General features: G+C 38.9%; 1 pseudogene; it reads right to left on the bottom strand.

Annotated features, from left to right (window-relative positions):
- Nucleotides 1-2,513: 2,513 nt before the first annotated feature.
- LOC149198405 (putative rhamnogalacturonate lyase C) overlaps nt 2,514-25,779 on the bottom strand; it is a 29,383-nt pseudogene continuing 6,117 nt past the window's right edge.

Genomic DNA, 25,779 nt, shown 5'->3' with positions numbered 1-25,779 from the left:
AGAATGAATCATCGAATCACTACATATCGTGACTGTCGGATTGTAAGTTACAAAATGTACATAGTAAAGAAACACACTTTACCTAACTCTATACTAGACCAAGTTATACTTAACTATTTCCTATGTGTCGGAATATCCTAACAAATCAGACTCTATAGCAGAGGAGGAATCAGAAGATGAAGAGCCACAAACTCCAGCTGTGAGAAGATCAGTTCGAGAAAGAAGGCAGCCAGAAAGGTATAGTCCATCTGCTTTCTGTTCAAATTTTGCTTTGTCTGTTATTGATGATGATCCCAGAACTGTGAAGGAAGCAGTGGATTCAGAGGATGGAAAACTCTGGAAAGAGGCCATGGTTGATGAAATGGCATCTTTGCACATAAATGAAGCTTGGGATCTGGTGAAGTTGCTGGCTAGAAGGAAACCCATTAGTAGCAAATGGGTGTTCAAGAAGAAGACAAATGCAAAAGGAAAGGTGGAGAAATACAAATCTCGGTTGGTAGCAAAAGGTTATTCCCAGGTGTCGGGAATTGATTTTGGTGATATTTTTTCTCCTTTTGCCAAGGTAACTTCTATTAGATTATTTATATGTTGCTGCTACTTTTGATTTTGAAGTAGAACAGATGGATGTGAAGACAACATTTCTTCATGGGGATTTGGAAGAGGAAATCTACATGAAGCAACCTAAAGGCTTTGCGGTGAAGGGTAAGAAAGAACTGGTATGCAATTTAAAGAAGTCTCTGTATGGGTTAAAACAGTCACCAAGGATGTGGTATTAGAAATTTGATGCATTTATACGGGGACTTGGCTTCACCAGAAGCAAAGCAAATCATTGTGTGTATTTTAAATTAATTGGTGACCATGTTATTTATCTGGTCTTGTATGTGGATGATATGTTGTTGGTTGGAAATGATAAAGAAATTATCCAGGATTTGAAGACCCAATTGTCCTCCAAATTTGACATGAAAGATCTTGGTGCTGCAAACTATATTTTGGGCATGGAAATTAAAAGAGATCGGGCAAAGAGGAAGCTCTGGTTAAACCAGAGGAAGTATGTCGAGACAATACTGTAGAGGTTTAATATGCAGGATAGTAAACCGGTGAAGGTTCCTATTCCTGTAGGTGTGAGGTTATCTTCTGAACAATGTCCCAAGACACAAGAAGAGGAAGAGGACATGTCCCGTGTTCCATATGCAAGTGCAGTCGGTAGCCTGATGTATGCAATGGTCTATACTAGACCAAACATTGCACATGCAGTGGGAGTATTGAGCAGGTTTATGTCAAAGCCTGGGAAGGAGCACTGGACAACATTGAAGCAGTTTTTTAGGTATTTGCGTGGCACTAGTGATTATGGTTTGTGATACCAAGGAAGACCAGGATTGGACAGAGTGTTGGATATTCGTGTCTTTGTTGATGCAGACTGGGTGGAGATCTGGATCAGAGAAGATCTACAAGTGGGTATGTGTTTAGCCTATTTGGAGGTGCAATCAGTTGGATGAGTAAGAAACAATCTGTAGTGGCACTATCAACTACAGAGGCAGAATACATGGCAGCCACTCATGCAAGCAAGGAAGCAGTTTGGTTGCAGAGATTGTGTTCAAGTATGGGGTTAGTACAGGGAGCTATAAGAATAGACTATGACAGCCAAAGTGAAATTTTCTTGGCAAAGAACCCTGCTTATCATTCAAAGACAAAGCACATTGATGTTTAGTATCACTTTGTGAGGGATATGATAGAAGATAGAAAGGTGTTGCTGGTAAAGGTGGACACTTCGAAGAATACTGCAGATGCATTGACAAAATCTGTGAGCTCTGAGAAGTTCTCTTGGTGTAGAGAAGTAATGGGCATCTCAGGGCTGGAAAAATGACTAAGCTCTCCTATGGCCCCATATGGAAAGAAAACAACAAGTGGGAGATTGTTGGGTTGTGTTACATTCTTTCCACATAGTTAATAGGGGGTTTGAAGGGCACCCGTAACCCCACTTTATGGGGTCCAGGGCAGCACCCTAGAAAATTTTCGTTTTGGATCCTATGTTAGGTTGGGCGGACCCACCTATGGTTCTGTGCATGATTGTTGCACATGATTTTTGGATGCGATGGTTTTCTATTCATGGTATTGGACGTGATGGTTTTTTGGTCCATGGTATTGGACACGATGGTTTTCAGTCCATGGTATTGGACGCGATGGATTTCGGTCCATGGTAATGGATGCTTCGGCATGTATAAATATGTATTGTAACATTGAAAGGAATATAATGAAAAATCAAGCTGGTAGTCCCAGTTTTGGGATCCAGGGGAAAATCTCTGTGCATATGTGTTTTATGTGTTCTGCTCTCGCATTGTTTATTTTATTTGTTTAAGAATTCGTATGCAGGTAATTTCTGTACAAGGTTAAAACCTACAGTTAGAACCCTTGACTTCAAATTCGTCCACTTCCGCCCCAAAATCCTCATCATCCATCAGTATTTCCTTCATTTCTTCCTCCTCTGGCTCCAAGTTAATAACTTTTCCTTTTTCCTATGTGGGGGGCTTATCCTTCGGTGGGTTTCTTCTAGGAAATGCGTGCAACAGTATCGCAGCCTCCTTGCCCTTCTTATCCTTCGCACTCTCCTTGGTTAGGGTAGGCTTCAATCTAGGCATCTGTGGTGACTTGGGGACTTCAGCTAGTACCTCTGCAACTTCTAGAGTAGCTCCATCTACCTCCCTAGCAACCTCCAGCATATCTCCCTCAGTTGTCACTGCTTTGGCATCCATAGGTTCGGATACTAGGATAAAATCACGAATGAAATTTCGGTTGGACTTTGGAAACCAATCAAACACTGGGTAGTCAAGAAATGCTTCGAGAAATGTACGGATCATGCACGCCTGAGAGCTCACCAACTCAAATTATGTTCAAAATGCAAAGTGTTTTTCATTGGGCCTCCATCTATAATTTATAGGTCATTTTGAATTCAAATCTAACCATTCCCCCCACATTCGATTCATTAATGCCGAATTGGTGATAGATTTCCAAGGATCTTACCCATAAATCTTTTCTTCAATTGTTGGTTGCTCGCTCTATTTGGTCGCATTCTTATCGTCAAATCATGAATAGTGACTTTAACGGTCACTTTCTAGATAACCTGCACGATTTTTCCCTGGGTAGCAGCTCTCTTCACACTGTCACAAACCCTGTGACATTTCCCCGTTCTGCACAATCATCCAATTGCACAGTTCCCCCCAACCGAGTAGCATATTTTATAGTAGAACGCCTCCTTTCAGTTGCTTGGGGTGCTAAGACTATGCTACCTTCGTATAGTCACTTAGCCGAGTCACCAGTGTATGGCTTCAATTGGCTTCCATTCACCTTTCCTAGGAAGGGATCTCCGTTCAATTTAACCAACTAAAATACTCCACCATCGGTAATCTCCTTAATGACATATAGCCCTAGCTAGTGCATTCTGAATTTCCTGGAAAATTATCAAACTTGCTGTCATATAAGAAAACTAGATCCTTTACCTTAAATGCACGTAGCGTAATGTGCTGATCATGCCATCTTTTTCGCACTCTTTTGGACCTGTTGGTGAAATCCAGCCAGAAATATTTCTTCTTCAAGCTCAGCAAGCTACACGAGCCTCTCTTCCAGGGCTCCGAGATCTGTCATACCCGTGAGTGCCACTATACGTAGATTAGGAATAATGCATTCCATGGGCATCACTAATTCAACACCATAAACAAGCCTAAAGGGTGTCTACCCAATTAACCTTTTTCATGTCACTCGATAGGAAAATAGTACGGCGGGTATGCACAGGTCCCAATCACTTCATTTAGCATTGCAAATCTTGGTCAGCACATTCTCCAGTATCTTATTGAATTCTTCCATCATCCCATTGTCCTGTGGGTGATAGGGCATGCATTTCTAGTGATACACTTGAAATTCCTCCATTGACGTGTTGATCATTTCATTCAGAAAGTGTGTACCATGATCACTCATCAAAATCTTTGGACACCAAAATCACGTCGGTACATACTCAAAGAGAAACTTCGAAGTGGTCGTGCCTATGCAATCCTTCACAGGTTGTACCTCTACCCATTGATTCAAATACTCAGTCACGGTGATAATGTACCTCGTTCCCATCCTCTTCCCTTGGGGTTGAATCGGTCCCACAAAATCTATCACCCATTTCTCGAAAGGTTGTAACCAGGGAAAATTTTAAGAACCCCCCCAAATTTACATGTATAATAAATGGGTGAATCTCCATGGTATATAGGAAAAATGGAAGGCGATTTTATCAATAATACGATATGTATATATAATTTTTTGGCGAATCTCTCACCAGGCATGGCGAATATTTTACTCAATTATAAAATCTTGTGTTTATTGAATACACAAATGAAATCATTGCATTTCTTTAAAATATCTTTTGAAATCAAAATTACCGAAATTACATATCGATAACCTAGTAGGTGTAGGATAAAATTCACCCGTGCCATTCACAAAAAGCATGAGAAAAAACCTAATACTATATATAAAACCAAGAAAAATTCAAATTCATCGCGAACTCGTAACCACCCTGCCAATACACAAGTATGTTCATGTTTGCAATTAGAAAAATTACCCAAATTACAATCTATTTACTCCAGCATATGTTGGAAAGTTATAGAAGGATGACTAGTGAAATCAATCCATTCCTTTTAGCTCTGGATTTGTTTTAGTTTAAAACAGAAGTATACAAATATACTTGTCCAATGTCTATGCTTTAACCATTCACCTTAAGATGTTTTTTCAATACAATTTCCTAAGTCTATTTAATATATTCATTATCATAAAAACCAACCTATATCCATCTTAACTCCACATCTACCACTCTTAGGGGATGAAATCTATTTATCCCTCTGAGCACTTGGTATACCCAGAATTAAGATGGATCTAAGATGATAGAATTTCCCCTTTAAATAGTCTATGCTCACATGAATACCATGGTATTACCATGGGTTATCATAAACCTGGAGCTTAAAAATTACTATTAGTAATTTATAAAAATTAATAAAATTAATAGTTGATTTTTATTTTAACCAAGCTAAAATGTTTAACATACATTAAATTACAACATCCATTTTTACTCTTGATCAGATCAAATATTTTTTCACTCTACGCTAGTTTTCATATCACGATATTTGATACCTATCGGGGGTTAGTAGATCCAGAGTAAAGATGGATCTATGCTGGTTTAATTCCCCCATTTAAATAGGCTACATTCCAGGTGAATACCATGGGTGAATACCATGTGCCATTTTGGTGAATACCATGGGTCAATACCATGTGCCATTTTTATTTTTATTAATACTAATATTAGGGTTAATAATGTTTTTTTGCATGGTATTAATAGCATTCTAGTCCATGGTATTTGTCCCATAGTATTTTGCCCATAGGTTTCACCTAAATATAACGCATTTTTTGAGTGTTCGTAAATATAAGGTGACTTATGGAGCAAATATAAAAAAATGTTTTATTTGTTTACCATACCTCTCGTTTATTTATATTTTTATTATTTTACCATACCTATTTTACAAATATGGTATTTGGCCCATAGGATTCACTTAAATAAAACCTCTTTCTTGAGCTTTCATAAATAGAACGAGGGTTATGGACTAAATATAAAAAGAAGTTTTATTTATTTACCATGCATCTAGTTTATTTATATTTTTATTTATTTACCATACCTTTTGAGTAAGTATAAAAAGACGTTTTATTTATTTACCATACCTCCACTTTACTTATATTTTTATTTGTTTATACCCTTGCATGTATATAAGGTGACTTATGGAGTAAATATAAAAAATGTTTTATTTATTTACCATACTTCTCATTTATTTATATTTTTATTAATTTACCATACCTCTTTTATAAATATGGTATTTGGGCCTTTGGCCCATAGGATTCACTTAAATAAAGCCTATTCTTGAAAATGGGTGAATGGGTTCACTTAAATAAAACCTATTCTTGAAAATGGGCGAATGGAAGGTTGTAACTCCTAATTTCAAGGGCTAAATTTACCTTTTTTACCCTCTCCCTTAAAAGAAGGTGGGCTATTTGAGGTGATTTGTAAAAATGTACTGTGATACAAAATAATCGCCCACTAAAAATTTCTAACCCCTTAATTTCGCCAAAGGGCGAACATTCACCCCTAAAATCACCCCTAGTTGTAACATCATATGTGGGTTTAGAGGTAGTTCATCTCTCCACGATGGTCTACTAGTCCTTTGAAACACGTCGCACGCCCTGCAGTAGGCTTTGAAATCCTGATGGAGGGTTGGCCACCACAACCCTGTGCATAGAATCTTCTGCATGGTCACTCTTCCTGCATAATGGCCTCCCACACTGCCTCCATGAGCATCCACAAGGATACTACCCCTTTCAAACTCTGCTACATATCGTCATAATACTTCATCAGACCCCATTTTGTACAGATGTCCTCAATGACAAAAAGTCTTCCGCGTGCACCACTAACTGCTTTTTCTGCTGGAAAGTGTAACCTTCTGGGGTATTTCCTGTCATTAGGAAGTGTATGATGTCTTCAAAGTGACCATCCGTGATGTGCATTGCAAATAGCTGCGTGTCAGGTAATCTGTCCTCCAAATTATTGGGCTCTTAATATGGTCTAGTCTCATGTTCATTCATCCAAGCTTCACAATAACTTCAAAATCATACTCTTAGAACAACAATAACCACCTACAGATTCTCTCCCACAACAAAGGCTTATTCACCAGGAATTTCAATGCAGAATGATCTGTATACATATTAAAATTTCCACCTAGTGAATGGTGCCTAAACATTTGGAGCACTTATACCATGGTTAATCCTTTGTGCTTGGTGGTGGAATAGTTCTTCTCAGCCTTGGATAACCTTCTACTTGTGAATGTTATAGGATGTTCCAATTCTCCTCCACCTGCTTGTGTCAGTACTGCTCCTAGTGCTATGCATAACTCATCTACATGTACATGAAACTCCTACTTCCAATTCGGGAAGACTAGAATCGGCATGATGACGACTTTTCCTTTCAATACATCCAAGATTTTCTGATAATCCTCGTTCCAACAAAACGTGACATCCTTTTTCAACAACTTCTCCCTAGGTGCGATGATCTCCACATAGCCCTTGATAAACTTCCTGTAGTACGCAGTATGTGTCAAGGTTAAATGTAGTTGTTTCACACTCCTTGGCACCTCCAAGTTAAGTGTCACTGTGATCTTCTCAGGATCTACCATCATTCCCTGTCTACAAACCACATGACCCAGTAGAGTCCCAAAAGGAACACAAAATAGACATTTCTTCAAATTTAGCGTGATTTGGTACCTTCAACAAGTATCTAGCATTAAGCGCAAAATTTCCACATGACATTTTACCTGCGAAAACATAGTCCAGTAATCAAAGTATACCTCTAGAAAGTTATGAATGAAGCAATGGCTACGTGTGAGAAAATCGCAGGCGCATTCTTCAATCCAAAAGGCATTATAGTGTACTGAAAACATCCCCATTTAGTCATGAAGTTCATCTTTCTTCTATCTTCAAATGTGATTTTAATCTGATGGTATCTAGAGAACCCATCAATGGAGTATGCTTCCTGGCCACCTACATTATCCAATACCTCATCAGTGAATGGAGTCGAGAAAGGATCATGCATGCAAGAATCATTCAACTTCCTGAGATCTACGCATATCCTTATTTCATCCTTCTATTTCTTTTCCTGTACCACCATTGGGATTACCCAACCAGATTCTTCTATGGGCTCAATGATCCCTACTGCAAGCATCTTATGTAACTCTAAGCAGACCTTCTCCTTATACTTCGGATTGAGACGGTAAGGTCTTTGCTTAATAGGCTTCTTGTCGGGTTTTAACATGATGTTCATAATGCCTAGGTCCCTATCATCCCTTTTAACTCTATAAACTTGGTAGGGAACAAATCGTACTATTCGCGAAGCAGTTCGGAGACCTTATCTACCATCGTGTCATCCCAATAATCTCCAATATTTGCGAATTTGGGCTCTGCCTCTATACTAATGTTTACCTGTTTTGTTTTCAGTGGCGTGGTTATATTAGGATTCTCGATCTGCAGTCCCTCGACCTTGCGATTACCCTCAATTTTAGGGATATCAATCTTTCATGGATCCTTGTCTTCTTCTTCAGTAGTCACATTATAGCATTCTAGTGTGTGGCTCAGCTGAGTAGTCCAATCGGGTTGAATTAGATACAAAGGATCGTACAATATCCTAAAGATTGCTCCTTTAACTTCTTGTAGCGCTTCTTCAGTATAGTCAAACCCGTCTTTTAAGTTGAACATCATTATGAATCCGTCACGCAGAATATCCCATTCTCCTGTGTCATGGCAAAGCTCTGTCTCCAAGTACCAGTTCATTAGGATGACATCCAAGGTGTGACAAAACAAGTGCACCCATTCAAATTGGGGCTTCTCTCCACAAGCCTTAGCCCATTTGGCCAAGTGTGTGCACAGCTCATTCTTCCCATCATACTTTTCTGTCACTCGTACCTTTGGCTTCCCAAAGCGTGTTCGCATCATCCTCCTACACTTGCGCCAATCTTCAAAGCTACCCCTATTTGTACCCCACCATATCATGAGCATAGCGCACAGTGCCTAGTCCAAAGCCTAGAAGCATTGCTTCTCTGAAGCTTCCCTCTCAAATGCATCCAAAAACACATCCGCACCATTCAAGTTGTCATAAGTGAGCAAAGTTCTTACCTCTGATGACCATAGTGCAGCGATCAAGTCATCATGTTACATCTCAACATAGTTACTTCATGTAGCTGGTTCTACTTGTTATCCCCCTAATTTGCTCTCTTTTTTCCATTTTCCCCTTCCTAAATCATAACCATTTACTATTATTTTACCTCTTTTACACACCCTCATCTTGAACCAGTCCAAGAATGGTGACATATTTCATGTAAACTTTATTTTTCATATTTTTTAATTCAAATTAGCATTAGTTAATCATTTATTACATGATTTCTTGCTTATAATCACTCTTTGTAACTTATCGATATATCCAATGTTTATTTGGTAGTTAGAGTACTTACTATGACCACAAATCCTAGTGCATGATCAGTTCTTGCACCATTACTAGCACAGCAAATCCTCGTAGTAGATCCGAACCTCCTTGATCACCGCCTCGTTTTGAGCAACTTCAGCCATGACAACAAATCAATCTAAAGGTAGTCGAGCTTCAGCCACGACAACAAGATCGATCCAAAGGCAGCCGAGATCGAATTTATGAAGAATAAACAACTGGAGATTAGCTATGACTAGTTTTGTTAAACTGTCTAATTTTAAAGGCCGAAAAGATAAATTTTGCATTTGGTTATGTAATTGGTTGAATGATCTATTTTGGACTTTGGCCAAAGATCTATATAATGAAGAATGTAGATAGGATGAAGGGAGTTTTTGATAAGTTTTTTTTGGATAGAACAGAGACACAGCCAGAGAGGTGGTAACAGGTTGTTGTATTTTATTATCGCCTAAATCTGGGCTGGACAATGTATTAATGCATGTACTTGACTCAGTGAATTAATAAAAAGGGAGCTCTACCTCATGTTTTATAAATTATATTCTTGTTGATGAATTGATTAAAGTACTGAGAAACATTTCTATTTAAAAGGGAAATGCACTAGTTGGCTAGGACCCAGCCAACCCAGCACGTTTACCCTATTTCTTGTTTCCTGTAATTTGTGTTTATATTGTCAAGTGTGATTTAATTTCAAGCACATGCATTCTTGTCTGAGTGAAAATGGATCCGTTGTGTGAAGAAGCTAAATTTCCTTTTCCTGCACTTGATTTTAGATTGGTTTCCCCTGCTTGGTCCAAGTAGGAGAAATAACCCTACACCAGTGCACATTGGTGTGATATTTCCTTTTCTGCAATTCTGTTTGGTTGGTTTTCCCTGCCTAGTCCAAGCAGGAGAAATGAACTTGCACCACTGCACATTGGTGTGATGCAACAAGCCTTCTTAGTCTACTTCCCGTAATCTTCTTTCTTTCATTACATGTTTTATGACAGGATAAATGTATATGGATTGTTTCTTTATTCCTGCACTCTATCAACATCAAAAATATTCATTTTTTATGTGTGAAATTTGATTTAACAGTATAATAACACTCACTAACTAAGCACTCATTTTGAGAGTTAAATGCTAAGTGCAAGAAGCTCTGATCCAGTGCAAGAACTAGTTTCTTGCCACGAGATCTGAGTGCTTTGAACCTAGAAAAGTTCAAGCCTTGTAGGAAGTAAAAAGCCTTTAGTAAAGACACCATTTATACCTTCTGCATAAATCTTTGTTCCTGCACTAGTGCAAGAAGACTGCGATAGTGCAGGACAAAGTAGTGGAAGAAGGAAATCTCTAAAGGAGCAGGTTCAAAGGGCCCATTTGATGTGACTACTAAGTGTCTCTGCTAAATAAAAACACACACTCAGTAGTTAAACAATAATTAGCTAGAGATATTTCCCTTTATCTTTAATTCCCTCTTGTAAATTCATTCTTCCTTGTTCTAGTCTTATATTATTTTGATGGTTCAAGTTGCCTTTTTCTCTTTTTAGTTTGATTCTGCAATATTTCTTTTAAAAAAATAGGGATTTATATAAGAAAGATTCATACCATCTCTGGCATTGCCTATTCTTTGTCTCTAAGTTTACGGATCCCCTGAGTTGACATTTAAAACTCTCCCATCACCTTTATTGATCAGTCATTTCCATTTCATTCGTGAACTACAGGAACGCAGAGCTAAAAGCAATTCAAAACCATAAACATGAAGAAATGGGAAATAAAAACAAAGCTCAAGGCTTCGAGATGAAGGAAAAGGTGAAGGAAATGGCACCTTTGTATACATACACAACCTGTAACAGAGATGCAGGAATATCGACGTGGGAAAGCATGTACAGACTGCTTGAAGAGGAAAATCCCAGGATAATGAAGGTAGCTACTGGCGCAGGCTCACAACACTCTTCTGAAGCATCTTTAGAAGAGCTAGCATGTTCATTTCTTCACCGGATAGTAGCACGACCCAAAATTATACCATATACGGATATGATAAAATGGATACTTGACAATGCAGAATTGAACAACAGACAATTCAAGGTTCAAGGGCATGGGCTCATCGGATCATTCGCTGCACAAGATTTAAGGCTTATGTATCATCTTCCAGAATCCCAAGTGACTTAAAATGCATAATTCGTTAAGAAATTTGCAGCGGAGAACCCAAACCTATCAGAGACAACTAAGGATTGGTCCAGAAAAGAGGAGCCACTCAAGAAAGACAAAAATGATATGTACAGCACTGGCTCCCTTACCTCTCCCTATTGTTTCGCTGCGGCCATGCTTTGTAGATTATTTGGGATGCCGGACATCAATAAGTTTTCGTCTGAATGGCTACCATTGATAGATGCTGCCACAAATGACGATATTATAGATTGGGCCAAGATATTTTCTGATAATCTATACACAGCTATTATCAATTACCGGTCTAAAAGATCCTTGTCTCAAAGGGTCTATCCTCCTTTTTATCTATCCGCGTATGTTATGGATTCTATTTGCTATGTGTCTAAATTTCCCATTATGGGGTGGAAATGGACAACCCAGGACCCATTACCCATCCATGTTTACCATAAGATATTATGGGATTCTCAGTTCATTCCACATTTTTATTAAATTTTCCATGGAATTATCCTACCCCTGTACAAAATTCTATATGATGAAGATCCTCCAAGGTGTTCACCTGAGGCATAGATAGATATCATCCCCATCGCAAGATGGTTCGGGTAAGAATGGTTCACCTACATTAGAGTATTTGGAAGCACTGTACCTCCTCACGTCCTACCCTTGTATATTCCTGACAAACTATTGGCTAGAGAAATTGCTTATCAAACCTGTTCAGAAGGAAGCCTCACCAAAGAACTAAAAGACAAAAAGAAGGGCATATGGCCTCAGTTTCCTGTAGCTTGTGGGGCCTTTTCATTGTTTGATGTAGGCCACGCATTCGCCGAAGTGGAGAATGTGACATGCCTACAATTATTTAAATTCCCGGGAAGGCCATTCAGCCCAAATGAAGTTGCTCAAAATTTCACAACGAATGTCAAGATAAAAATATTTGTTGGAAAGAAGGATTTATTTGATGATTTATTTCAAAATAAAAGCTCACTCTAGGAGATTTTGTGGGAAGCTCAATCATGATTGTCTCCAGATGACTTCCAAAGATTCAAAGTATACAGAGAGAAGAGACTAGCCAGTATTCCCCTAGAAAAACTGCAACTGCCTGCCAGAGAAACTACTCCCAGCATCAGCCTTACTGAAAATTCAAGCGCTTCCGGATCTAAATCTAAGACTGGACAAGAGATTCCTGAGCATTCTAAAAGGTCTGAAAGCGACCAAGGAAAGAACGAGGAGTCAGCTAAAGACACGGCTCATTCAAGTGAAATGTCGCAACAACAGGTTATCGCCTCCCCGCCAAGAGATGTTCCCCCTCTCGTCACCGAAGCACCACCTGTTGGAAATAATACTGAGAGGGGGGGTGAATCAGTATTATCTAGCAAATTAATAAATCTTCCTTTTTTTGATCTTTGAATTATTTTTGCATGTTAGTACCATAAAATAATGAGCATGAAAAACAGATAGTCACACCAAAGAACACAAGATGTAAGGTGGAAACCCAATGTGGGTGAAAACCACCTGCTGCAATATGTCTCTATCTTCTTTCAATTTAGAAACTTCTTTTACAATGATTTTGTACTGGTGCAGTCCTTTACCAGTACGCAGGCTGCAACCTGCAGAGAGCTACAACTCTCTCTCGTTTTCCAGTCTACTCCTGGAAGGGAGATACAACCCCCTACTTCTTTTCATAAAGCATCAGATGATCAACAAGTAGATAACAGTTACAGATTACTACAGATATCAGATCAGCAATAACAGAATTAACCCAGAACACCTTATCAACAGAGAAAAATAATCAACAGAACAGAGACGTAGTTTTCCCTTCTGTGGTCTGCAACCAGACGCAGTTAACCTTCTGCTGCCCTGCGTGCCCACGCACTGTTCCTTCAACTGTACTGCGTCTTTTTCTACAGGGACGCACCCAAAAATACTATCGCGCCGCGTCCTGTTAACCCAAAGATGCACCCAGAGATACTATCGCGCCGCGCCTTTTACCTCAGGGACACACCTGAACCTTGTTTGTCCTGCGTCCCCACGCAGATCTCCCGTTACTGAGCTGCGTCCCGGACGCACCTGAGCCATGTCTGCCCTGCATCCCCATGCAGGTTTCTCTCTGCTGCGCTGCGTCCCGGCGCACTTGTCCTTCACTGAACCTGCGTCCTTTCAGATATAAATGATATGAAGACTTCAGGACTAACCCAAACAGTTAGATCTACAGATCTGATCATGCGCCATAGAGATCACAGTCCATTAGAAGATTCGCCCTCTTAGATCTGGACTAGATCTCACTAAATAAGATATTCAACCAAAGACCATGAATCATCCAAATGAATTCCTTTGCTTTATATAGGCAAGCTCCTCCTCAATACATGGAACAATACCACGAGCCGACACCATAGAAACACAAAACCGTCGGCTAGATACCACACAAGAAGCCCCCACGTACTTTTTCTCTGCCTTGAAATGTGTGCACTGGGTGGACGCACCCCCTGAACGGTTGGCCTGCATCCTTGGACGCGGGTTCTGCATAGTATACCTGCGGGGACGCACTTTCTGAACCGATTGCCTGCGTCCTTCTTAATTTTCATCAAACTGAGAGCTTTACCACTGGAGTTGCCATCAAGTACAACATCTGTAACATACAGTCATACCAGAAAACATAATGCCAACAATCTCCCCCTTTGGACTTGATGGCAACCTCACAAACTTCAGCTTCATTCTCCCCCTTTGACATCAAGGGCAAAGGGTATGCTCCCCCTAAGCTCATGCTCCCCCTGAATATGAACCAGATCTGCAGCAACGCACCACCATGAAAGAGATAGAGACATATTGCAGCTATTTCCAAGATCTCCTTCTCCATAATGCCAACAATGCATTATGTGCTCCCCCTGAGCCTGTACCACCAATAAGAAGAGGTTCAACAAGATGATGCATCAACAACCCCCAGCTTTTGCCTGAGGTATTCAAACGTGTCCCTGGGCAATGGTTTGGTAAGAATATCAGCAACTTGTTCGTTGGAAGGAACATACTCCAACTTGACTTTTTGTTCAAGCACTTGTTCCCGGAGAAAATGGTACTTGATTGGTATGTGCTTGGTTTTTGAATGCATAACCGGATTCTTTGATATGCTGATTGCACTTGTGTTATCACATAAGATGGGAATAGGTGGTGTACAAGTGATTTGAAAATCCTGCAAAGTCTGCATCATCCAAAGGAGTTGAGTGCAACAAGATGCAGCAGCAACATATTCTGCTTCAGCTGTAGACAAGGCAATCGAACTTTGTTTCTTGCTGAACCAAGATACCAGTCTGGAACCCATAAAGAATGCACCACCACTTGTGCTTTTCCTGTCATCCACGCTTCTGGCCCAATCTGCATCTGTATAAGCATGAAGAGTAAGATCTGTATCTCTAGGATACCATAAGCCATAATTTTGAGTCCCTTGAAGATATTTGAAAATTCTCTTTACTGCCTGAAGATGAGTCTCCTTCGGATTTGCCTGAAATCTTCCAACTATTCCAACTGCATGCATGATGTCCGGTCGGGTACCTGTCAAATATAGTAAACTTCCAATCATAGATCTGTAGGTTGGTTGATGTACTGCTGCAGATTCATCATTTGCACTGAGACTACATCCTATGACCATGGGTGTACATACTGGTTTTGCATCTTCCATGCCATATTTCTTCAAAATCTGCTTGAGATACTTGGTTTGAGATAAAAAGATTCCTCCTTCCTTTTGTTGGATTTGTAAACCAAGGAAATATGTCAGTTCTCCTAGCAAGGACATTTCAAATTCTTTCTGCATGACCAAGGCAAAGCTTTGACTCATAGCTTCTTCATTGCTGCCAAAAATAATGTCATCTACATACACAACAAGTATTAGCAATTTGTCATTTTCAACTTTTATATACAGATTGCTATCTGCTGAACCTTTTGAGAAACCTTGTTGATGAAGATATTTGTCCAACCGGTAGTACCAAGCCCTTGGAGCTTGTTTGAGACCATAGAGAGCCTTTTTCAATCGGCATACAAGATTTGGATCATTTCCAAGAATGAACCCATCTGGTTGTTCAATGTACACTTCTTCTTCCAAGTCTCCATTCAGAAAGGCTGATTTCACGTCCATTTGAAATACTTTGAAGTTTTGAAAACTTGAGAGAGCAAGGAACATTCGAATGGCCTCAAGTCTTGCAACAGGAGCAAAAGTTTCTTCAAAGTCTATTCCTTCTTGCTGCGCATACCCTTTACAAACAAGTCTGGCTTTGTTTCTAATTACTTCTCCATTTTCATTCAATTTATTTTTGAAGACCCATTTTGTTCCGATAACATTCTTATCCTTTGGTCTAGGAACCATCTCCCAAGTGTTTTTCTTTTCAATTTGCTCAAGTTCTTCATTCATTGCTTTCACCCAACATTCATCTTTGCATGCTTCTTTCACATTTTGTGGTTCAGTAGAGGAGAGTAATGCCAAATAGCTTGAGGCTTCTGCAACTGTTCTTCTTGTTTGTACACCTGCTTCTTTTTGCCCCACAATCTGAGATTCTGGATGATTCTTCTGAACATATCTGGGTGGAGTTTTCTCTTCTATTCTTGTCTGCTCCTCTGGTTCTTCTTGAGGTTCTCCTTGGGGTTCTTCTTCTTCATCATTCTGTCTTTGAGGGTAGCCTTCATCTTCTTCTATATCTTCATGATGTACTTGTCTAGGAATATATCCCTTCTCATCAACCACTACATCAATGTTGTCAACAATTCTGCCAAGTCTTTTATTGTAGCATTTGTATGCTTTGCTATGTGGAGAATAGCCAAGAAGAATGCCTTCATCTGCTCTAGGTTCAAGTTTTCCAAGCTGCTCATCAGTATTCTTGATATAGCATTTGCTCCCAAAGATTTTGAAGTGCTTTACCGAAGGAGTTTTACCACTCCAGAGCTCATGAGGAGTTTGAGTGCTGTTCACCCGGACATTTGTCTTGTTGAGAATAATAATCGCAGCATGTGCAGCTTCACCCCAGAAGGTTGCGGGAGTTCCTGATTCATCAAGCATAGCACGAGCCATTTGTTGAATTGTTCTGCTCATTCTTTCAACAACTCCATTTTGCTGAGGAGTTCTATCTGTAGAGAATTCTCTCCTTATCCCATGTTCATCACAGAAATCGAAAAATTCATTTGAAGTAAATTCCCCACCTCTGTCGGGTCTGAGGCACTTAATTTTGTGACCTGATTCATTTTCAACCAAGGCTTTGAAGGACTTGAATTTTTCGAATGCTTCATCTTTGTGCTTCATAAGTCCTAACCAGACAAACCTGGAGAAATCGTCAATAAATAATATCAAGTATTCCTCTCCTCTAGGTGTTCTTTTCCTGAATGGACCACATGTATCTGTATGTACTAGCTCAAGAGGCATGCTAGCTGATCCTTCTTTCTCTGGAAAGTTAGTCCTGGTTTGTTTTCCAAACTGACATGATCTGCATATGGTGTTGTCAGGAATTTTGATATCTGGAAGATCGCGAACTGCCTGATATTTGCATGCTTTCCTTATTTGTGAGAAGCTTAGATGTCCCAACCTTCGATGCCATAACCAGTGCTCTTCATCCTTGCTTAGATAGCATTGTTGTTGTCCTTCTTCAAATATGTACAGATTATTTGGAGTTCTTTTGCCTTTGAGTACTGTTTTACCTGTATCAAGATCACGAACAAGACATCCATCTGATCTGAAAATAACCTCGGTTCTTTGATCACACATCTGGCTGACACTTAGTAGATTATGCTTCAATCCATCAACATACAAAACATTTCCAGCCTTGACCTTTTCTTTTAAAGGAGCAATACCTTTTCCTTTTATAGTTGCAGGAGTATCATTTCCAAAAGAAACTTTCTTTCCTTTTTCTAAAGTAGAATAAGATTCAAGTTTTTCTTTATCACCTGTCATATGTTTCGAACATCCACTGTCAATGTACCATAGATTTTCCTGTCCTTCTGCATAAAATGCTATCCCACATCTTTCTGTTTGAGGTTCCTTTATTCTCCATGTTTTGGTGCTTGTGGCTTGTTCCTTTTTCCTTCTTGTTCCTTTTTCTCCTGAAACCTGCTCCTGCATTCAGAGTCTTCATGACCAAAATTATTGCAAATAGAACATTCAACTTCATTTTCAAGCGCCGAAAAGTTGTTATAGGTCCTTTTTGTAATCATACTTCTTTTTTTTTGAGCTTACCTAGTAATGATTGTTTTATATGCAACACATTGAGCTGCTTTGTGACCAAAGTTATGGCAAGAAAAGCATTGTCCATTGAAGAAGCTTCTGCAGTTATTGAATCTACCAGCCAACTGATTGTAATTTCTATTTTCATCTATTCTTGAACCAAACTGAGAAGATTTTACCTGTGGTTGGTTGTAGCTTTTGTTCACCCTTAAGATGGATTGCCCTTGATAGTTTCTGTTTGTAATTCATCCCTGCTTTACCTGATTATCTTCATTGTTCTTTTGCTCATTTCTTCTTGCTGCATCAAGATAACTTTTTGAGGTGGATGCTTGAGAGGTTTCTCCATTATAGCCCAAACCTGTCTTGTTTAGAGGAGACCGCTGCACATTGATAATCTCATCCAAAGTTTCAGATCCTTTGACAAACTTAAGATTAATAGCTTTTGTTTTCTCAATTTCTTTTCTGAGACCAACAATTTCACCTTCTAGTTTTTCAAGATGTTTTTCCTTTTCATCAATTTGAAATTGTAGAGTATCAATGATCACATTCTTTTCTTCTATACATCTCTTGAGTCTAGTAATTTCATCATAGAGATTATCCACATCTACAGCATCCTCATAATCATCATCTTCAAATGCCATTAATAGCGTATATTTATTACCTTGTTCATCTTCATCACTGTTTGATAAGCCATCACTATCTTCATGGGTGTAGTAGCTTTTCTTATTTGCACTTTGTTTCTTGTTCCATCTAGCAAGTTCCTTTCCTTTATCCTTATAAGGACATTTTGCAGCATAATGACCTACTCTTCCACAAGCAAAGCATTTGAAAGGTAGCTTACCTCTGAACCTTCCAGAACCCCTTTGAAGATTTCTGACAAAATTTGATTCTTCTTCCTCTTCTTCTGGAACATGTCTTGCTTCATAGTAATCTTCTTTGCCTGATGCCTTAAAAGCAGCTTCCCTTCTGTCTGATGGACCTCCCTTTCTCATTTCATAAGCAGTTAGAATTCCATGTAGCTGAGACATAGTGAGAACACAAAGATTTTCCTTTTCTTCTATTGCAGATACTTTAGATTCAAACTTGGGGGATAATGATCTTAGAATCTTTTGAACTACTGTAGTCTCTTTTATTTCTTCACCCAAAATTTTCATACAATTAACAATCTCATCTACCCGAAGAAAATAATTAGCCACACTTTCATCATTATACATCTTGAGAGTCTCATATTGAATCCTGAGAGTTTGAAGTTTAGCTTGTTTTACCTGTTCATCTCCTTCATATCTCGTGACCATTTTGTCCCATATCTCTTTTGCTGATTTGAAGTGCATTACCTTCATGAATTCTGTTTGGGATATACTTCCTAATAGAGTACTGACTACTTTTGCATTTGTTTCATACTTCTTTTTCTCAGCAGGATCTGTAGGAGTAGCTGAAGGAAAAGCATAGCCTGTTTCTACAATGTCCCAAACTTCTGTACCAAGGGATTGAAGATATACAGTAACTCCTACCTTCCAATAATTGAAGTTTGTCCCATCAAAAATCGGTGGCCTGATTGATGCTTCTCTCTCGTAGTTGCTCATGATGAACGATCTACCTTCAAGCGATCAAGCTTCTCTGAAGGACCTGCTCTGATACCAATTGTTGGAAATAATACTGAGAGGGGGGGTGAATCAGTATTATCTAGCAAATTAATAAATCTTCCTTTTTTTTTATCTTTGAATTATTTTTGCGTGTTAGTACCATAAAATAATGAGCATGAAAAACAGATAGTCACACCAAAGAACAAAAGATGTAAGGTGGAAACCCAATGTGGGTGAAAACCACCTGCTACAATATGTCTCTATCTTCTTTCAATTTAGAAACTTCTTTTACAATGATTTTGTACTGGTGTAGTCCTTTATCAGTACGCAGGCTGCAACCTGCAGAGAGCTACAACTCTCTCTCGTTTTCCAGTCTACTCCTGGAAGGGAGCTACAACCCCCTACTTCTTTTCATAAAGCATCAGATGATCAACAAGTACATAACAGTTACAGATTACTACAGATATCAGATCAGCAATAACAGAATTAACCCAGAACACCTTATCAACAGAGAAATATAATCAACAGAACAGAGACGCAGTTTTCCCTTCTATGGTCTGCGACCAGACGCAGTTAACCTTCTGCTGCCCTGCGTGCCCACGCACTGTTCCTTCAACTGTACTGCGTCTTTTTCTACAGGGACGCACCCAAAAATACTATCGCGCCGCGTCCTGTTAACCCAAAGATGCACCCAGAGATACTATCGCGCCGCGCCTTTTACCTCAGGGACGCACCTGAACCTCGTCTGTCCTGCGTCCCCACGCAGATCTCCCGTTACTGAGCTGCGTCCCGGACGCACCTGAGCCACGTCTGCCCTGCATCCCCACGCAGGTTTCTCTCTGCTGCGCTGCGTCCCGGCGCACTTGCCCTTCACTGAACCTGCGTCCTTTCAGATATAAATGATATGAAGACTTCAGGACTAACCCAAACAGTCAGATCTACAGATCTGATCATGCGCCATAGAGATCACAGTCCATTAGAAGATTCGCCCTCTTAGATCTGGACTAGATCTCACTAAATAAGATATTCAACCAAAGACCATGAATCATCCAAATGAATTCCTTTGCTTTATATAGGCAAGCTCCTCCTCAAAACATGGAACAATACCACGAGCCGACACCATAGAAACACAAAACCATCGGCTAGATACCACACAAGAAGCCCCCACGTACTTTTTCTCTGCCTTGAAATGTATGCACTGGGTGGACGCACCCCCTGAACGGTTGGCCTGCGTCCTTGGACGCGGGTTCTGCATAGTATACCTGCGGGGACGCACTTTCTGAACCGATTGCCTGCGTCCTTCTTAATTTTCATCAAACTGAGAGCTTTACCACTGGAGTTGCCATCAAGTACAACATCTGTAACATACAGTCATACCAGAAAACATAATGCCAACACCACCTGCCACAACAGAATTAGACAAGGAATGGGAAACCTTCAATGAAATGATCAATCTTGAAGGACAAATCCCTAAAACACCTGTGAGAAATACACAGGTAACAAAAGAAGTGGTCTCATCCATAGTCAGTCATGTCATAGAAAAAGAGCATTTTCCTATCGCCTCGTCTTCTAAGCTTCTATTGAATGTAGAAGAGATTCCCCCACTTGACGTATTTTATAGTCCCCAGCATAAAGCAGTCATGAGAAGGCAGAGGAAGAAGAGAAAATTAGAAAATACACAAGATGACGAACAATTAGATGTCTTATGGAAAGACCCCAATAATAACCCCACTGAAAATCTTACTAAATTGTCTCAGATTGCAGGAGCATATGCTTCTGCAATTATTGACAAGGCATCAGAAGTTCAGCAACTGTTGAAAGAACAAGAAGATCAAATCAGGGAAGCAGAGAAGGCGGCAGAAGTGGCAGCCACAATGACAAGCATTCTCATTGGCTCTGTAAATGAAAATTTGCACAGAGCCAACTTAATCGCAGAGCCCACCCCGGGGTATCTACCAAATAAACAACGGCTAGAAGCAGAATGGAGGCAGAAGGCACAGTAAAAGGGAAAAGAGATCTAGGCACTTAACAGGTTAAATTGGGAGTGTTACTGGGCACACTTGGTGAAGCCACATAGTCAGTGGATGACGGTGAAGTGTATCGTAAATGCGGCCGAGAAAGTGGTGTCGGCTCTCTTAGATTCTGCTTTTTTAGCCCAGCTCAAAGCTGAAGTCAGCCAACCGACTCTCCTCAAGTCCATGATGAACACTTGCAGCTTTAAAGATCAGATTTAGAAATAGCCTTATTTAGAATGTTGTTTTTTCTTTAAAAATTAGATTAGAAAAAGGACAATCATTTGAAAACCGCATCCTAAAATTTTGTAAATAAACTATTATTAGAATTAGGAAGTAGTATTTTAACCGTGCTCATGCATTTAGAGCAAGGTCCAGAAATTTGTCAAAAACTTGTCCTCTGAACATGCACTTTTGTACCCTCGGAGGGGGTTTTGATGAATGGATGGATCGAGATTTATTAATGTTTGCATCTGATATCTGCTACTGATGTTGCACTTTTGTACTCTTGGTAAATGTTAGAGCAAAGATACATAGATCATTGTTTCTTGAAGTTTATGAGTAGAACCAGTCATAAATGGTACTTTTATCTCTTGACCATTTCTGCTTATACTCCTAAAGTGATATACAATTTTAGTTGTTTATATGTTATTGCATGAATGTTTGTGTTAACATTTGGCACTTTTGTACGGTGGAGCCATTGATTTATGTTTGATATATGAATGAATTATTATACGATATGCAGTTCACAACTGTTTTGCCTAACTTTTTATGTAAAACAATTCATCTCAAATTATTTCTGTTCTTATGATAGCTGAATGATCTTTATTACCAGTTATTGTTTGAAATCTCTTTAGATCGCATAATGGAAGAAACACACCCGGGTTAGCATAGATTAGATGTGTTGTTTTCATTAGATTACGATAACATAGAGTTAGTTTAAAAGTTAGATTAAAGTAGCTTAGAACCCTCAGATCAGCACTATCCATCTGTGCACACACACATACACCCTTAGAATGGGAAACTAGTCCCTTTATCCCCAGTCGGACCCACTATACCAAACAAATAAGGAGCTGCCAACCAAGGTTCGGACCGGGTAGGTATCCCCCTTGTTGTCGACCCGATTTTCGGGGCTTCAACATATTTGGCGCTAGAAGGAGGGCCTAGATACATTGTCTGTTGGAATAGTTTTCAATTGTAACATTTGAATCAGGATGACTGCTCATAAACTTCCCATTTGGAGTTGCATCCATCTTCTCGCCTCTTCCAACACTCCACCTGAAGTGGTAAGACTTTTATCTCAGGTAAAATTCAATGGTAAGAATAACTCTTCTGCTTTTCATCATGCTCTTCAATTTATTCACAATGTTTCAAATTCCAATGTTCAAGGAATTGATTAAGGCGTTTTATGCAGAATTTTTACTCTTACATTCACAGCGGAAGCCAGAAACTGGTGCAAAACCCTCCCAGTTGCCTCAATTCACAGCTGGGACCAACTTGTCGAAGCTTTCATTTGTAAATTTGATTTTTATTACTATGACCAGGTATATGATGAAATTGATTATCTGTGAAAAGAAGATGAATCTGTTAGGAATTTTAATATGTGATTTCATCTTGATTGTTTAAAATATGATTCTAAAAATCAACTCATGAATGAAGAATCTTCAGATTATGCCGAACATCCCCTGCCTCCTATGTCTGATCCATCAGAAATTAGTCTAAGCTTTGTTCCACTTTTTTTTTATATGAATGAGGACTTCAATTTGAATGTGCGACTAAGTCATGACGAAGAAGATTCCCAAAGCTTAGGAGACATGCATGCTCCAACACAAGAAGACCAAAGTGAGGATGTTGAAGGAAAGCCCCCCTTGACACCAGAAGATGAATTTGATACAAAGTCAGATAATATCATTGCAAGTCAACAAATGCAGATGCCAAGGTTAGAACAACAAACTAATTCTCTTTCGGAAAATACAAGCACACAAAGGTATGATCTAAAGCTCGATGTCTATCATGAATCTAATGAACAAAGATTTTTTCATGATGATAGCTTCAAATGCATTGTTCCAGAAACGTATTTTTCTCTTTATCCTGATGTTTTTAGTGATGATAATTCCCCCCCCCCAGTATTAAAGGTATATCAAAAAACACAGAGGATTATTCAAATGAGTCATCATTAGGTCTTCAGGATAAAAAGGCGGCTATAGAACATCCTTTGATCATTTTCAAACAGGAACCACTTGACCTTCCTTGTCTGAAAATATGCGATGAAAAAGAGAAATCTAGGGAAACCTGTAGAATCATTTATGATAGCTACTTTGAAGATGATGATGTTATTGATTCATCTCAAGTAACCCAACAGACCTCAGATAATGAGAGATGTTCAAATTCAAGAATCATATCAGTCAAGCCTCATTCCAGAGAGACAGATCATTTGCATAGTCTTACTGTCCAAGACAACATTCCTATTTATGATTCTTATCATGAGCAAACCCCCATACCTGTTCTAAATCAAAACTTGTCTTCTGATTCACAAGACGGAATTCGAAATTGCTCGGATCCCATAATTCTGGCCAGTTCTTGTAAAGAAGAAGATATTTCAAATCACTCCCATTTGTGCTGTAACATTAGTTGTACAGATAACCATTACATTCTTTCTTGCTTTCACTCATTTTGTACAAAATCAAGTTTTGTTTTAAATTTTCACATTTTTAATAAATTACAGGCCGTTAAGATCAAAAGTTCATATTCACAAACTTTCCTATCGTCTGCCCTATTGACTGATCTCCAATTCATAATGGAAATTCATCCAGATTTTCACGATCCAATAGGCATCCAATTGGAAGAAAGATTTCATGAGAAAGAAATTCCAGACAGAATTCCAACTGAAGTTATGCTTTCTTATTCCACATCCAACGTTAGCAGTCCAAGAAAATTTTTGTTCTTGACACTGATGTTTAAAAGATACATATGTGTAGGAATGAAAATGAAAAGATGGTTCAACTGGAAATATCATTTTACCTAGTTAATTTTCTGCATATAGTTAGAATAGGAGTAGAGTTAGTTTAGCTAGGTTATTAGATCAATAATTTGTTTTTTTTTTTCTATATTGATAGGCAGAATAACAGAAGAAATTATCCCTATCATGTACATAATCAAAGGGTATAGTTACTTCTCATTTCGTTAAATATTTTCCTCCATAATAAAATTTGCTGTGATCAACAGCATTTGACATTTACTAAAGACACCATGTCTCTATCAGATTTTGAACTTCTACTTGTATAAATAGCGAACCTTTTGGAAACTTAATATTTATTATCAATAGATACAGCTAAAAACTTTAAACCAGATATAATACTAGTTTCAACTTCAAGAAATTTGATGAGAGTAGTATTAGTGAGCAAATTGTTTTATATCAGTACAATGAAAGGTATCAATAACAAGATAAGGATTCCCTGTAGAAACAACCATTTACAAAAAACTCTATTTTTGTCGTCCAAGGCTTTCTTAAGGAAAAAAATGACTTCCTCCCTGCTAAAGAAAATCACAGCATTTAGAGAAACAATCCAAGAAACACTATATCTCAAAAAATAAGAGGTCTCATCATGAGCCGGCTTATCATGATCACAGATATTATAACTTGCTAACTTTGCCAATATTGTCCACCAAAACAGGGCAATGACTTAAGATTGTTGAAATCAAAAGACAATGGGTCTCATCACGAGCCAGCTTGTTCAGCAAAAGTGTAAATCAAGTGAATGACTGTGTCATAATTTGGCTACCAAACCAAGACATTGTTCTTTAAGAATAAAAAAAAAAAAAAGGGAAAGAGTGTCAATCTGGTTTTTCTTTGAAAGTTGTAGATCAACCTTAAGCAGGATAAAGGATCATTACTGGTTAATAGGTAACCTTGTCGAGGCAATGGACACCTGCTGGCAGTAGAGGCTCTATCTACGACAAAGGAGCATATTTAAAAAGTTGCTACACAGGGAAGACTTTATTTTATCTTTACAAAACCAAGTAATGACTGATGTAAATGCAAGAACAAGCTGAGTAAACAAACAATTAAAATAGAAAGAAGTTGAAACAAAATATTGTTGACAGTTTGAAGTATAATATACTTTATCTTTTTATAATAAAGTTTCGAGTTTCTGAGAAATGTTTGTTTTGGAAGTTTGAAAAATTTAATAGAAAAGCAGAGATAACTGGTTCTCCCAAGTGAATCGCCAATTGTTGTGGCCAGCAACAACCCCCCCTTTTTTTCATTTAAGTGTTGTCCAAAATACTAAAATGATTTCTCACATGGTCGAATTCAGATCATTTATTCCCATGGTGTAGAAATGTACCACGACAGTCGGTGAAGACCTCAGGTTGTATCAGCATTCATTGGTTCACTTGACAGTTTCTCCTGTTGCTGCTAGTTGATACCACTCCACCTTATATGTTGCAGTCAGTCATGGCGACATTCTATATGCTGGCACCTGAGTTTGCAGTGTAGTACCATCCTATTCCATCATGTTTAGTTGGTACCTTTTGGGATCAGTCTTTGATATCAGTGATCTGTTGCATCTTTCAGCATCATTGACAGTCTTATATGTGATATTCAGACATGTACTTGCTCCTTATGATCAGATGATCCATTATGTATCTTCCAGTCATTTATACTTGTATACTTAGTGGATCCGCTTGTACTTGATATGCGGACATGCTTTACTTTTTATGAGCATGGGTATGCCCGCCTCAGACAGTGTTTCTTTCTGATCTCCTTTTGGTGGCTTGGCAGGCTGAATTCTG

The sequence above is a fragment of the Pinus tabuliformis genome, chromosome 2_1 (genome assembly GCF_031772625.1).
Source record: "Pinus tabuliformis cultivar Carrire ecotype Pingquan chromosome 2_1, CPIR1, whole genome shotgun sequence".
NCBI classification, from domain to species: Eukaryota; Viridiplantae; Streptophyta; class Pinopsida; order Pinales; family Pinaceae; genus Pinus; species Pinus tabuliformis.
The sequence above is the reverse complement of the archived record's forward strand: the minus strand, read 5'-3'. Positions and strand labels throughout refer to the sequence as shown.